Here is a 15,265-nt window from a genome sequence, read left to right as displayed (position 1 = left end):
AACTACTCTGGTTGTTAATTCGGAGCAACTCGCGCCAACCAAGAGCGGAGGGATAGACCCCGCCATGGAGGCTGCACTCTCAATGGCGATAGTGCCGGATACTGACTTCACCCCTTACGAGAGCCGTTTCGCCAAACCACTGGATTTGTCTCCGGCCACGAACTCTGAGCCGCCTGCATCCGTGCCCATCGAATCCGACTGGGCGCCGATCATGGAGTTCACCTCCGCGGATATTTTTCAGCACTCGCCTTTCGGCGATGTGCTAAATTCATTAAGGTCTCTCTCCTTGTCAGGGGAGCCTTGGCCGAACTATGTCCGGCTAGAATGGGATGCGGACGATGAAGAAATTCGCTACCCGCCCGCCACCCACTTAGTAGCCACTGTCGAGGATTTAACCGACATGCTCGACTTTGACTCCGAAGACATCGACGGTATGGACGACGATGCAGGAGATGAATAGGAATCACCGCCCACAGGGCGCTAGACCGCCACCTCATCATATGATGTATACATGGTGGACACCCCCAAAGAAGGCAATGGCGATGAGACAGTGGAGGATGACCCTCCAAGAAGCAACCCAAGCGCCGACGTCAGCGGCGCCGCTCTAAGTCCCGCCACAACAAAAGTAGTGATACCGGCACAGGAGATAATAAAACTCCAGATAGTGCCGAAGACAACCACAACCCCCTCTAGTACGATGTAGAGCGGGAGGATGAACAAGCTAGCCCTCTAGAGCAGGTGGCAGATGGAGAACCAGAAGAGGGCAATTACATGCCTCTCTCCGAAGACGAGGTGAGCCTCGGCAACGAAGAATTCATCGTGCCTGAGGATCCCGTCGAGCAGGAGTGCTTCAAGCATTGGCTTATGGCCACAACAAATAGCCTAAAGAAAAAGCAACAACAGCTTCAAGCTGATCAAGACTTGCTAGCAGACAGATGGACCGAAGTCCTTGCGGCCGAGGAATACGAACTCGAGCGCCCCTCCAAGAGTCACCCAAAACGTAGGTTGCTACCTCACCTCGAGGAGGAATCATTGAAACCTCATTCACCAGTGTACGATGCGGCTGACCAGCCACCGCGTGGCCGAGCCAAAGAGGCATTTCAGCCTGAAGTTCAGCCTGCACCCCGCCGCCACTCAATCAAAAGTACCAAGGACCGGGGCAACACACGGGACCTGCGAGACGTATTGGATAGCAGGGCAAAAGTTGCAAGGTCAATATACGGGTCACGGGCACGCGCGCCAACACGGGACAATGATCGTCGCGTCGGATACACCAAAGGTAAATCCGGCCGTGCCGAATATAGCAAACAAGACTCATATGAACTGCGTCGTGATATAGCCCCGCACAGAGGCGCCGCACACCCCCTATGCTTCACTGATGAAGTTATGGATCACGAATTCCCGGAGGGTTTTAAACCCGTTAATATCGAATCATATGATGGTACAACAGATCCCGCTGTATGGATCGAGGATTTCCTCCTTCACATCCACATGGCTCGTGGTGACGATCTACATGCCATCAAGTACCTCCCACTAAAACTCAAAGGACCAGCTCGGCATTGGCTGAATAGCTTGCCAGCAGACTCCGTCTGCAGTTGGGAGGATTTGGAAGACGCATTCCTTGACAACTTCCAGGGCACTTATGTGCGACCACTGGATGCTGATGACTTGAGCCATATAACTCAGCTGCCAGGGGAATCCGCCAGGCAATTATGGACACGGTGTCTATGTGGCATTCAAGCATAACATCCGTGACGAGTGGCTTGCCCGCCACCTTGGCCAGGAGAAGCCGAAGTCTATGGCAGCCCTGACGACACTCATGACCCGCCTTTGCATGGGCGAGGATAGCTGGCTGGCTCGCAGCAACAACAAATCAAGTAATCTGGGCACTTCGGATACCAAAGATGCCAACGACATACCACGCCATAACAGACCAAAGCGCCGCAACAAAGGCGATAACACCGATGACACGACAGTCAATGCCGGATTCAGCGGCTCTAGATCCGGTCAGCGGAAAAAGCCATTTAAAAGAAGTACTCTGGCTCCGTCCAGTTTGGATCGCATACTGGATCGCTCGTGTGAAATCCACGGCACCCCCGACAAGCCAGCCAATCACACCAACAGACAATGCTGGGTGTTCAAGCAGGCCGGCAAGTTAAATGCTGAAAGCAAGGACAAGGGGCTGCATAGTGATGACGAGGAGGAGCCCCAGCCGCCGAACACGGGAGGACAGAAGGGGTTCCCCCCACAAGTGAAGACAGTGAACATGATATACGCAACCCACATTCCCAAGAGGGAGCGGAAGCGCGCACTAAGGGACTGATACGTCTCCAACGTATCTATAATTTTTGATTGCTCCATGCTATATTATCTACTATTTTGGACTATATTGGGCTTTATTTTCCACTTTTATATTATTTATGGGACTAGCCTATTAACCGGAGGCCCAGCCCAGAATTGCTGTTTTTTGCCTATTTCAGTGTTTCAGATAAACGGAATATCACACGGAGTCCAAACGGAAGAAAATCTTTGGAAACGTGATTTTCTCACCGAACGTGATCCAGGAGACTTGGACCCTACTGCAAGGGATCAAAGAGGTGGTCACGAGGGTGGGGGTGCCCCCTCTAGGGCGTGCCCCTGCCTCGTGGGCCCCTCGGTGCTCCACCGACGTACTCCTTCCTCCTATATATACACACGTACCCCCAAACAATCAGAATAGGAGCCAAAAACCTAATTCCACCACCGCAACTTTCTGTATCCATGAGATCCCATCTTGGGCCTGTTCCGGAGCTCCGCCGGAAGAGGGCCATCATCACGGAGGGCTTCTACATCATCCTAGCCCCTCCGATGAAGTGTGAGTAGTTTACCTCAGACCTTCGGGTCCATAGTTAGTAGCTAGATGGCTTCTTGTGTCTCTTTGAATCTCAATACAAAGTTCTCCCCCTCTCTCGTGGAGATCTATCCGATGTAATCTTCTCTTTGCGGTGTGTTTGTTGAGACCAATTAATTGTGGGTTTAGGATCAAGTCTATCTATGAATAATATTTGAATCTTCTCTGAATTCTTTTATGTATGATTGGTTATCTTTGCAAGTCTCTTCGAATTATCCGTTTGGTTTGGATAACTAGATTGGTAGTTCTTGCCATGGGAGAAGTGCTTATCTTTGGGTGCGATCTTGCGGTGTCCTTACCCAGTGACAGAAGGGGCAGCAAGGCACGTATTGTATCGTTGCCATCGAGGATAACAAGATGGGGTTTATTTCATATTGCATGAATTTATCTCTCTACATCATGTCATCTTGCTTAAGGCGTTACTCTGGTTTTTAACTTACTACTCTAGATGCATGCTGGATAGCGGTCGATGAGTGGAGTAATAGTAGTAGATGCAGAATCGTTTCGATCTAGTTGTCACGGACGTGATGCCTATATACATGATCATGCCTAGATATTCTCATAATTATGCTCAATTCTATCAATTGCTCAATAGTAATTTGTTCACCCACCGTAGAATACTTATGCTCTTGAGAGAAGCCACTAGTGAAACCTATGACCCCCGGGTCTATTCTCATCATATCAATCTCCATCACTTTTATATTGTTTTGCTATTTACTTTGCTTTTACTTTTTAATTTGCATCTTTATATGAAAAATACCAAAAATATTCTATCTATCAGATCTCACTCTCGTAAGTGACCGTGAAGGGCTTGACAACCCCTAATCGCGTTGGTTGCGAGTAGCTATCGCTTTGTGCAGGTACGAGGGACTTGAGCGTGGGCTCCTACTGGATTGATACCTTGGTTCTCAAAAACTGAGGGAAATACTTACGCTACTCTGCTGCATCATCCCTTCCTCTTCGGGGAAAACCAACGCAAGCTCAAGATGTAGCAAGAAGGATTTCTGGGACTGTTACCGGGGATTCTACGCAAAAAGTCAATATACCAAGTACCCATCACAATCCCTATCTCTTGCATTACATTATTTGCCATTTGCCTCTCATTTTCCTCTCCCCCCAATTCACCCTTGCCATTTTATTTGCCCTCTCTCTCTATCCTCCCTCTCTGTTTGCCTCTTTTGTCCGCTTGCTTTTTGTTTGCTCGTGTGTTAGATTGCTTGTTTGTCGCGATGGCTCAAGATACTACTAAATTGTGTGACATCACCAATACCAATAATAATGATTTCCTTAGAACTCCGATTGCTCCTCTTACCGATGCTGAATCTTGTGAAATTAATACTGCTTTGTTGAATCTTGTTGTGAAAGATCAAGTCGCCGGCCTTCCTAGTGAAGATGCCGCTACTCATCTGAATAGCTTCGTTGATTTATGTGATATACAAAAGAAAAAAGATGTGAATAATGATGTCGTTAAATTGAAGCTATTTCCTTCTTCGCTTAGAGATCGTGCTAAAGCTTGGTTTTCGTCTTTGCCTAAGAATAGTATAGATTCATGGAACAAGTGCAAAGATGCTTTTATCTCTAAGTATTTTCCTCCCGCTAATATCATCTCTCTTAGAAACGATATAATGAACTTTAAACAATTTGATCATGAACATGTTGCACAAGCTTGGGAGAGAATGAAATTAATGATACGTAATTGCCCTACTCATGGTTTGAATTTGTGGATGATTATACAAAACTTTTATGCCGGATTGAATTTTGCTTCTAGAAATATTTTAGATTCGACCACGGGAGGCACTTTTATGGAAATCACTTTAGGAGATGCTACTAAACTCCTAGATAATATTATGGTTAATTATTCTCAATGGCATACTGAAAGAACTTCTAATAAAAAAGTGATTGCGATAGAAGAAATTAATGTGTTGAGTGGAAAGATGGATGAACTTATGAAATTATTTGCTAGTAAGAGTGTTTCTTCTGATCCTAATGATATGCCTTTGTCTACTTTGATTGAGAATAATAATGAATCTATGGATGTGAATTTTGTTGGTAGGAATAATTTTGGTAACAACGCTTATAGAGGGAATTTTAATCCTAGGCCATATCCTAGTAATCCTTCTAATAATTATGGGAATTCCTACAACAACTCTTATGGAAATTATAATAATATGCCCTCTGATTTTGAATCTAATATTGAAGAATTTATTTCTTTGCAAAAGAATTTTAATGCTATGATTGAAGAAAAATTGCTTAAGGTTGATGATTTGGCTAGAAACGTTGATAGAATTGCTCTTGATGTTGATGCTTTGAAACTTAGATATATTCCACCTAAGCATGATATTAATGAGTCTCTAAAAGCCATGAGAATTTCAATTGATGACTGTAAGGAAAGAACTGCTAGGATGCGTGCTTCCAAAGATGCCTTTATTAAAGCGTGTTCTTCCAATTCCTATGAAAATCAAGATGAAGATCTAAAAGTTATTGATGTGTCTCCAATTAAATCTTTATTTTTCAATATTAATCTTGATGAAACTGAATATGATCTTCCTTTACCTAGAAGGCGTTCTAAAAATTCAGAGTATTTAGATTTTAATGATGAAATTGATGAAAGTGGGATTGAAAGAAATAAAAATCTAGATGTTGCTAAACCCACTATATTAGATTTCAAGATATTTAATTATTGAAGTTGCTCTTTGATTGATTGTATTTCCTTGTTGCAATCCGTGCTAAATTCTCCACATGCTTATAATCGAAATAAAGCCTTCACCGAACATATTGTTGATGCCTTGATGCAATCTTATGAAGAAAAACTTGAATTGAAAGTTTCTATCCCTAGAAAACTCTATGATGAGTGGGAACCAACTATTAAAATTAAAATTAAAGATCATGAGTTTTATGCTTTGTGTGATTTGGGTGCTGGTGTCTCTACTATTCCCAAGACTTTGTGTGATTTACTAGATTTCCTTAACTTTGATGATTGCTCTCTAAACTTGCATCTTGCGGATTACACTATTAAGAAACCTATGGGAAGGATTAATTATGTTATTATTGTTGCAAATAGGAACTATGTGCCCGTAGATTTCATTGTTCTTGATATAGATGGCAACCCTTCTTGCCCTATTATTCTTGGTAGACCTTTCCTTAGAACGGTTGGTGCGATTATTGATATGAAGGGAATATTAGATTTCAATTTCCATTAAAAAAGGGCATGGAACACTTCCAAGAAAGAAAATAAAATTACCATATGAAACTATCATGAGAGCCACTTATGGATTTCCTACCAAAGATGGCAATACCTAGATCTATTCTTGCTCGTTATGCCTAGCTAGGGGCGTTAAACGATAGCGCTTGTTGGGAGGCAACCCAATTTTATTTTTATTACTTGCTTTTTGCTCCTGTTTAGTAATAAATAAATTATTTAGCCTCTGTTTTGGTTGTGTTTTTTGTGTTTAATTAGTGTTTTTTCCAAGTAGAACCGTTGGGAAGACTTGGGGAAAGTCTTGTTGAACTTGCTGTAAAAAACAGAAACTTTAGCGCTCATGACAACTGCTGTCATTTTTATTTTAAGAGTGATATTTAGCTAATTCTTTTTTCAGATGATTAATAGATAAATTCCTCACGTCCATAAATTTATTTTAGAATTTTTTGGGTTCCAGATCTTGCGCTAGCTACAGATTACTACAGACTGTTCTGTTTTCGACAGATTCTGTTTTTCGTGTGTTGTTTGCTTATTTTGATGAATCTATGGCTAGTAAAATAGTTTATAATCCATAGAGAAGTTGGAATACATTAGGTTTAACACCAATATAAATAAAGAATGAGTTCATTACAGTACCTTGAAGTGGTCTTTTGTTTTCTTTCGCTAACGGAGTTCACGAGTTTTCTATTTTGAGTTTTGTGTTGTGAAGTTTTCAAGTTTTGGGTGAATTCTTTTGATGGATCATGGAACAAGGAGTGGCAAGAGCCTAAGCTTGGGGATTCCCATGGCACCCCCAAGATAATCCAAGGACACCAAAAAGTCAAAGCTTGGGGATGCCCCCGGAAGGCATCCCCTCTTTCGTCCACTTCTATCGGTAATTTACTTGGAGCTATATTTTTATTCACCAACATGATATGTGTTTTGCTTGGAGCGTATTGTATTATTTGTGTCTTTGTTTGTTAGTATGCCACAATCATCCTTGCTGTACACACCTTTTGAGAGAGCCAAACATGAATTAAAATTTTATAGAATACTCTATGTGGTTCAGTTATATTTTTTGAGCTAAGTAGTTTTGCTCTATGTGCTTCACTTGGGAGCAACTACAATAGAAAACAGCCTTGTGGTACAAAAATAGAAAAATCTGATCTGGACCGTCGGATCCAACATGGATGGCCCATATTCTAGTGGAGACATCCCAGACACTTAATGGACATTTTATGGAAAACCCCCTGATAATGTATGCATATAAAACATGACTTTTACAGTATGACCCCAACTTTCTCATATTCAATCGTTTTGTCCACAGTAGATAAGACTAATTTTCAAATCCTCTCAACGTTGAGGCTCCGTCTCACTGATTACCCATTAAAATTGAACTTGTTGGCCCCTGAAAAAATTGTCAATATATATCACAATATTTGCATACAAATAAAATTGAAGTCATCTCATTCAAATATATGTCAAGCTGGACCATGCCACACATAAATCGGTAATCAAATGAACAGAAGTGACTCAAGTAGAAAAATCTATCATCCAAACACAATAGCTCTTATATGCACGAACACAGGAAGCAAAACAGGCAGAACTAATAAGTAGGAACATGCACACAACAGGTTAACAACTATAGTACCATATACAGAATTACATAATTCTCATCAATTCTCAGCGAGGACTGGTCCATGGTCTACAAGTCTGATACAAACTCAGTGCAAAGCACAGTGGATAGACCACTCAGTTATAGCGGGTTTGGCAGCAAGCAAGACTTGCTCTCTCGTCGTAATCTGGCAGCATGGATATGAGCATCTTCGGAGTTGGTACTTCTTGCTCATGGAGGTTGATGTGCTGGAAAGATGACACCAAACAAAATCTGGATCAGTTTGAGCACAAGACAGTCTCACACATCCATACTTAAAATATTTGGTCAGGTATTATTTCCACAGGGGAGATGAAATCTCCTACATCGTTTTCTCGAATACGTTAGTGGAAAGATGATTGTAATGCAATATAACCAGCTAAATCATTTGGGTATTGTTACTATCTAGAACAAACCTGTTCAAAAAAAATCTAGAACAAACATTATATGTATTTATGGGAGATTCATTTCTGTAAGGGTCAAAAGGGGACAATACCCATATTTTCATATAATATTTCTTCATAAAATAGAGACCATATAAACTGCTTCCTGAATTGGACATTGCCAACCATGACTACATGTTAACTAGCATGCAGCCACATTTCATTTTAGAATAATTTTGTGGTTGTTCTAGGTCTGGTTGTGTTGACTGCTCATAGAATTTAGGGCGGGGATCTCATATTGCAGGAAATTATGTGAGCCTAGAGCAAAATGGCAGTGAAACCATATACAACTAGAGATGTTCGATGAAGAGTGCTATGTTTGATGAGGTCCCATTTCACTCTTACTCCAATTTAGACAACAACATGATAGTTTCCTACATCTACATAACAAAGCATAAACAATAAGGAGAAAGAAATGGGTTTGAATTTTTAAAATGGAGTCCTATGACTATTTTTTAGATGTGGATTAATAGTGTTAACAAATAATTTCATGTCATACATTATAGTAAGACAAAAAAGTGGTTCTCTTAGAAGAAAGAAGAATCACAAACCTCTACTCTTGTGTAATATTTTTCATAGAGCATGTCCTTGCATCATGGAATACCACTTTCTTACAAATGCTGCATTTGCATGCTACTTTTTGATGAATTCCCGGCCTTCTTTTCTTGTCACCAGATCCACCCCTCACACCATCCCTGTGCCCCTTTATTCTAGAGCATGTGCCCCTTGCATTGATATCAATAGGTGTGAGGATGGTGACGTCCTTTGGAATGATGCTACCAATAAATGACTCCTCATTTTCTTGCGTATCGCATGGTACGACCGGTACTAGCTGCCTCAAACCCAACTCAGCCTTGCACAAGCTGGTGTGGAGAAATTCAACTCCTTCCATGGAGCACTTAGCAGTCCGTATGAGATCTTCTAGCTTATTCCTGATAGTAGATATCTTTCTTCTCACAGCCATGTCAACTGGGTCAATGAAATTCTCTTCAAGTACGTTTCCTTCCACATCAAACATAATGTCCCTAGGAAAAAAATCAGATCATGACATATGTCAAGGCAAATAAGCATTAACTCTTCTAAATCTAAATTGCAAGAACATATGTCAAGGCAAATAAGCATTAACTCTTCTAAATCTAAATTGCAAGAAATATACCTTTTGCAATTTTTCTCCCACCGCTTGAGAACATAAAGTCTAGGTAATTCATTTATTTTTGCACCCCTCAGTACTCGGATAATGTGGCGGCACACAATTCCTTTGGACTCAAAAAGCTTGCAAGAACACTTAGCAACCATGGTTGTTGTATCATAACACACTTCTCTAATCTTGTTGTATTGGTCGCTAACAAACATTACTTTAATACCCTCACCATTTGTTGTGTTTTGAACATCACAATCATCCCTTGCAGCAAGCACCTGAGCCTGAAACAATTCAAAAATCTCATGTGTGAATACCTCCCTGCCTTGTTTCTCTATCTCCCATGATGTCAACAATTCACTTGTTGTGTACTCGCTTGTGTTATCGGCAATCAACTCATTCTGCCTCTGACATTTCAACGCAGTGTCAAACCTTAGCCAAAACTCAACAAAAGTGAGCTTCCGACATATGAAATGCTGAAAGAACAAATTTGCACTCTCTGAAATTGAAGTTGTCTTAAGAAGACCAGCTAAGGGAATATCCATGAAATATGCTGGTATCCATGTCGCATGAAGCTGAAACCTTTTGGCGAACCACTCATGGTCCTCCAACTTAAACTCTGTAATAAAAGACTTCCATCTATCCTCAAATTCAGTAGGTGTTTCAGAATTCCAGACACAATGTTTCAACCTATCATAGAAACCAAGGTCATTCCTCAATTCAGGACGGACCTTCCCAGGAACCTTTTCCATAATGTGCCACATACACAATCGATGTTTGCTGTTTGGTAGAATTTCTGCAATAGCGTTCCTCATCCTAATACACTCATCAGTTATGATCCCTGTAGGAGAAATCCCACCCATTGCTTTAAGAAATGCCTTGAACAACCAAACATAAGATTCTTTTGTCTCATGAAGTAGAAACCCCACCCCAAAAAAGACACTTTGCATATGATGGTTTACTCCAGTGAAGGGTGCAAAGGTGTATTCATATTGGTTAGTGCTGTATGTTGAATCAAAAGAGAGCACATCATTGAAATGACCATAATTTTTCCTACTTGTCGCATCTGTCCAGAACAAACGGAGCAATGTACCAACCTCGTCAACTTCATACTCAAAGAAAAAAGCAGGATTGATATCCTTCAATCTACCAAGTTGGTCCACTAGCATTTGAGAATCACAATTTTTTATTTTATTCTTCAATACACCATAGTGATTTTGTAGGTCCTTTTGTGTGCAGCCAACATGGTCAAAAACCCCTGCACCAACATGCAGAAACCTATATGCTAAGGCGGTACCGATACTAGCTTTCTGGCAATCATGGAGTGTTGACTTCACTCTCTCACTAACTTGTCGATTAGATCTAATCAAGTGTTGCTGGCTAGGTGGCGCAAAAGGGTGATTGTGATATTCATTGAGTGAAGCTACCTTATATTTGCCATCACTTTCCCGGGTGACATAGATAAAAGCTTCACAACCACATCTAGTCAATTTCACCTTTCTCCTTTTCTTTGAAGGGTCAACAACAACCATACCTTTCTCAGGCCGAAAGCCTTCTTTTGCACACAAGAAGCGCTTCCATTGAAGCACATTATTGGTGACCTTTTGCTGACCAAGACGTACACCAAATCCAACATTGTGTGCATATGTCCTATAAAACTCCAGGACCGAGCCAATATCATCAAATAGCATCCCTACTTTAGGCTTCAATTCCTTGTGTGTAGCGACCTGACCCGAATGGATCAAGTATCTGTGCTTAAGTGTCATCCCTGGATCGGTATGCTGACACACACAGTACTCGAGGATTTATAGCAGAGGTAAATCACATGTAAAAGTAACGTAAATACTATTACCTCAAATCCAAAATAGCGGAAGTAACAAGGTTGTGGATTCCCATCAACACCAACGGCAAAGTTGAGTGTAGAAATCGTAACCCTAACTATCACTTACTCGTCGTAAGATAATCCTGCAACATGAGACGTTGCAGCCATAGAGGGTCAGTACATTGAATGTACTGGCAAATTCACACCATAGAGAATGATGAATAAAGGCTATCACTACATGCATATTTGGCTGGTGGAAAATCTCTATGGTTATAAGGTTTTTGCGTAAAGCCAATTTTTCCCTACTGCAAAGGAATAAATTTATTTAACTATCATGGTGGTTGTTGAACATTGAGAATGGTTGATAGCATTCTCAATCCCAATTAAGTAACATCATTAAACCCAACAATATTCATTTAAAGTAACGTGATGAGATCAACAGGATAATCCAAGAACTAGATACTCAAATTGTCCATAACCGGGGACACGGCTAATCATGATTAGTTTATACACTCTGCAGAGGTTTGCGCACTTTTCCCCACAAGACTCGATCGCCTCCGTTTGGTTTCTCGCACTGCAGGGTGTTTGAGAAGACGGATGACCGAGACACAGTCTTTCAGAAGCGCTAGCACCTTACGATGGGTAGACCGGTACACCTACTTTCCCCTACATCTGCTAGTCTACCACTGTAAGAGTTCGCACAACTTAATCAACTATGCCAGAGCCCATAATGGCTTGTGGCTGCACACGGAAGTTTCTAGTATGAATAATCTCATGATCCCTTTGAGCCTGGGTGGCGGTCCAAAGAAAACAGGCAAGTCCTGGTAACCCCAGGTGCCTAAATCCACCCAGATGTGTGTTAGGTTGCCACCTTAGATAAACCCTTAATTATAAATCTCACATCTGGCATGGATATCACTCACCCAATACACGTCTACTAGCATAGCATGGCATAATAAGCAAACGTAGAAGTAACTCCCAAAGGTTTGATAATAAACAGGTAATAGGTACTACCTCATCTACTTCCCATCCCACAATTTAATTAGATCCTAATCATGCAATGTGTGAGGATTGATCTAATGCAATAAAACTGGGTTGTAGAAAAAGTATGATCAAAGTGTGAACTTGCCTGCAATGTTGATGAAGATGATTCGCACTCAAAAATCTTGATAGCTCTACTCGTCACACTCCGGTCAATCTATCGGAAGCAAGTAATAGAACCACACATAAGCAATCACTCAAAAGATCAGAAAGAACGAAGAAGACGATTCGGAAACATCAAAACCAAGCAAATAACTCTTGAAACATAAAACAATTTCTAACAGTGCCAAAATTATGTGAATTTGGACTTATTAGAATGTTTAGGTCAAGAGCTTCGATTTGCAAAAAGAATCAATTCAAACGGAGCTACGAAACTCAAGTTATGAACAAACGAAGTTTGAATTCAAATCTGATCTAATTCAAATTTTAAACTTCTCAAAAACATGTTTGAGTTGGATTACTGGATAGAGGGGATCATAACGAAGACGTGGGCGTTGGTTTCGTTGGATTTGGACTAACGAGTAAAAAGTTATGGCTATTTGAAAAATCAGGGCCAAATTGTTTTACGGAAGAAAAAAATAGATACAGGCTAGGGTCTAATGTATAAATACGTAGACTAATTAAATCTAATTATTTTATCGTATTAGTCTAAAAAATAAACTATGAAAGTATAAGAAGAAGAAAAAACAAAGAGATATACCTTGATAAGGCAGACAAAAGATGACTTTGGAGAGAAGAGAAAATTTCTAGAAGTCGCGCCGGAGAGGAGAAATATATTTTTCTTAAATGAATCTAGTCAAACCAAAATATTGATTTAACCCGAATCAGATGATTTTCGGAGGCTCTATGGGTCTATATTTATTGGTGGAAAAGAGGTTTAGAGGTCAAAGGCTAGGCAATGTGGGACTAAACGTAGACGAAAATATACGAAACAGAGAAGAAAAGAGGCGATGGGCCTAAAGGCCTTCGGCCGGCCGCAGCGTGCGCGGTGCAGTTTTTTTTTTTGGAAAATTCGGCCTAAGAAAAAAACTGAAAAGACTGGCTAGGCCTGGCCCATATAGGATAAAAAAGAATTAGGGCGCCCGCTGGTACTTTGATGCGCACGTGGGCGACAGTTAGCTTCAGGCGCGCGCGCAGTTTTTTTTAAAAAACAGAATTTGATAAACTGAAAAACGAAAATAAAATAAAACTTTATATAGGCATATTATATATCAAAATTTTCAGAAAAAGATTTTCTACGCATAAACATTTTTCCAGCATTAAATAAAATACACACAAATTCTAATAATTCAAAGAGTGCTACTGGTCTACTAAAATCCAACTAAAAATCATTTTAAAAATACCAAAATGATTTCAAATTAATTTTTCTCCAAGTTTCTATTGTAGGGAATCATGTTACCCTAATTTCCATATATTTTATTTTTGGAGAAAAATAATTTGAATAAAACTCAAATAACTCCAAATTGAAAATAAATTCAAAAGAACTTTGAATTTAATTCTTTGAAACTCCCAACTCATATTTCATATAATTTGAAGAAGTCATTTTATCTTCTCTCATGAAAATCATTGAGTTGCATAAAGTTCCAGAATCGGAAATATTTTCATATGAAATTCAAATATTTTCAACACCCCTTGTCATTTAAATAAATGGAAGAAGTCATATCATCTTCTCTCCGGGGTTTTGTGTTTGAAAAGAATTTGAATTCATGGAGATCAGAAAGCAAATATGAAAGTTTGGGAAAGTCCTTTTATTCCCTCTCATTTAATTTTCAAAGAGTTTCGAATTCTCTCACTTTCAGTCAATCAATCAAACAATCAATCAAATCTATCTATTTATTATAACATTCCAAAATTTAGAATTTTGGGATGTTACATCGTGACATTGGGGTTTATACAAAGAACCCTACAACATAAATTGCATGTTTACTACCACTGACCACGGTGATATCACATTGACTTGTACAAAGTAGATTCTATATTCACTTAAGAAATCGAATTTTGTATTGCAATAAGTCATACATTTTGAAACAGATAAACTTAAAGTACTATTTGCCATACTCAAGGCCATTTTACAAGTATTATAAGATGTGACAAATGTTGATACCTCTTGAGAGAAGGATTGTTTCTTCTTTGGTGTACTGGAATCATCAATGAGAAGCATTGGAGAATTATTCTCCCCAAATGATGTAGCATCGCTGAAAACTTGATTTTCGGCACTGTTGACCAATTCCACAGCTGCAAATAATTTTTCGGCAAACAACATCAAAGAAGGGATTAACAGAATATTAGTTAGTGTCAACATATTATTTGCCTTTTGGACCATGTGTTCTCACCTGATAGAGTTGGCACACAATTTGCAATTATTGGAAATGTTGGTTCTTCTAAAGGTGACGTCGCACTGCTTCCCTCAATTTCAGGTCGAGAGGCACCGAAAGAACACTAGGGTCCATCTTAGTAGTCGACGAGCACTACTTCCCTCTATCCATCATACCAAACCAGAAAATGTGTTCTACGCCAAAATCCAAATAGCTGATTGTTCAGTCACCTTGAATACAACAAAATGAGAAATCATCTCAATTGCAATATTGCAAAGTTAAGGTTGCACATTAAAGAGATTCACACAAGGAGACTTATTTTTACATGCAAGAAGGTAAAAAAAAGTTGCAACTTTCTTTTACAATCAATGTGTTATTACAACTAAATGAGGAAGATCAATGAGCGAACACAATTATTTCACAACAAGAAAACTAGCATGATTTTTGGTTTCATTGCCATCACTGGATAAATAGATAGTTAACTCTCAAAAACCAGTGAATGGTACATATTGCAAGTGTGTACAGAATTTTAGTCTTGTGCTGACAAGCACTTCACTTTCAAGTACTTTAACAGGTAGATGAGACTAGTTCGTTCTCATGTATAGTTCCAGCAAGTTAACAAGGTTTCACAATACCAAATTGCTCGAAGATCTTATATGATGGAACAAGAAAAAGGGTAATCTAGCTGATTGTACATAAAGAGTTTTCCTCTAGCTTTTGAAAGTACTTTTGTAGGGTTGGGCAAGTCCAGATGTATGATTTGAATTCTGTGAAAAATAGTCTG

This window comes from Triticum dicoccoides, chromosome 2A, assembly GCF_002162155.2.
Source record: "Triticum dicoccoides isolate Atlit2015 ecotype Zavitan chromosome 2A, WEW_v2.0, whole genome shotgun sequence".
Lineage (NCBI taxonomy): Eukaryota > Viridiplantae > Streptophyta > Magnoliopsida > Poales > Poaceae > Triticum > Triticum dicoccoides.
The sequence above is the reverse complement of the archived record's forward strand: the minus strand, read 5'-3'. Positions refer to the sequence as shown.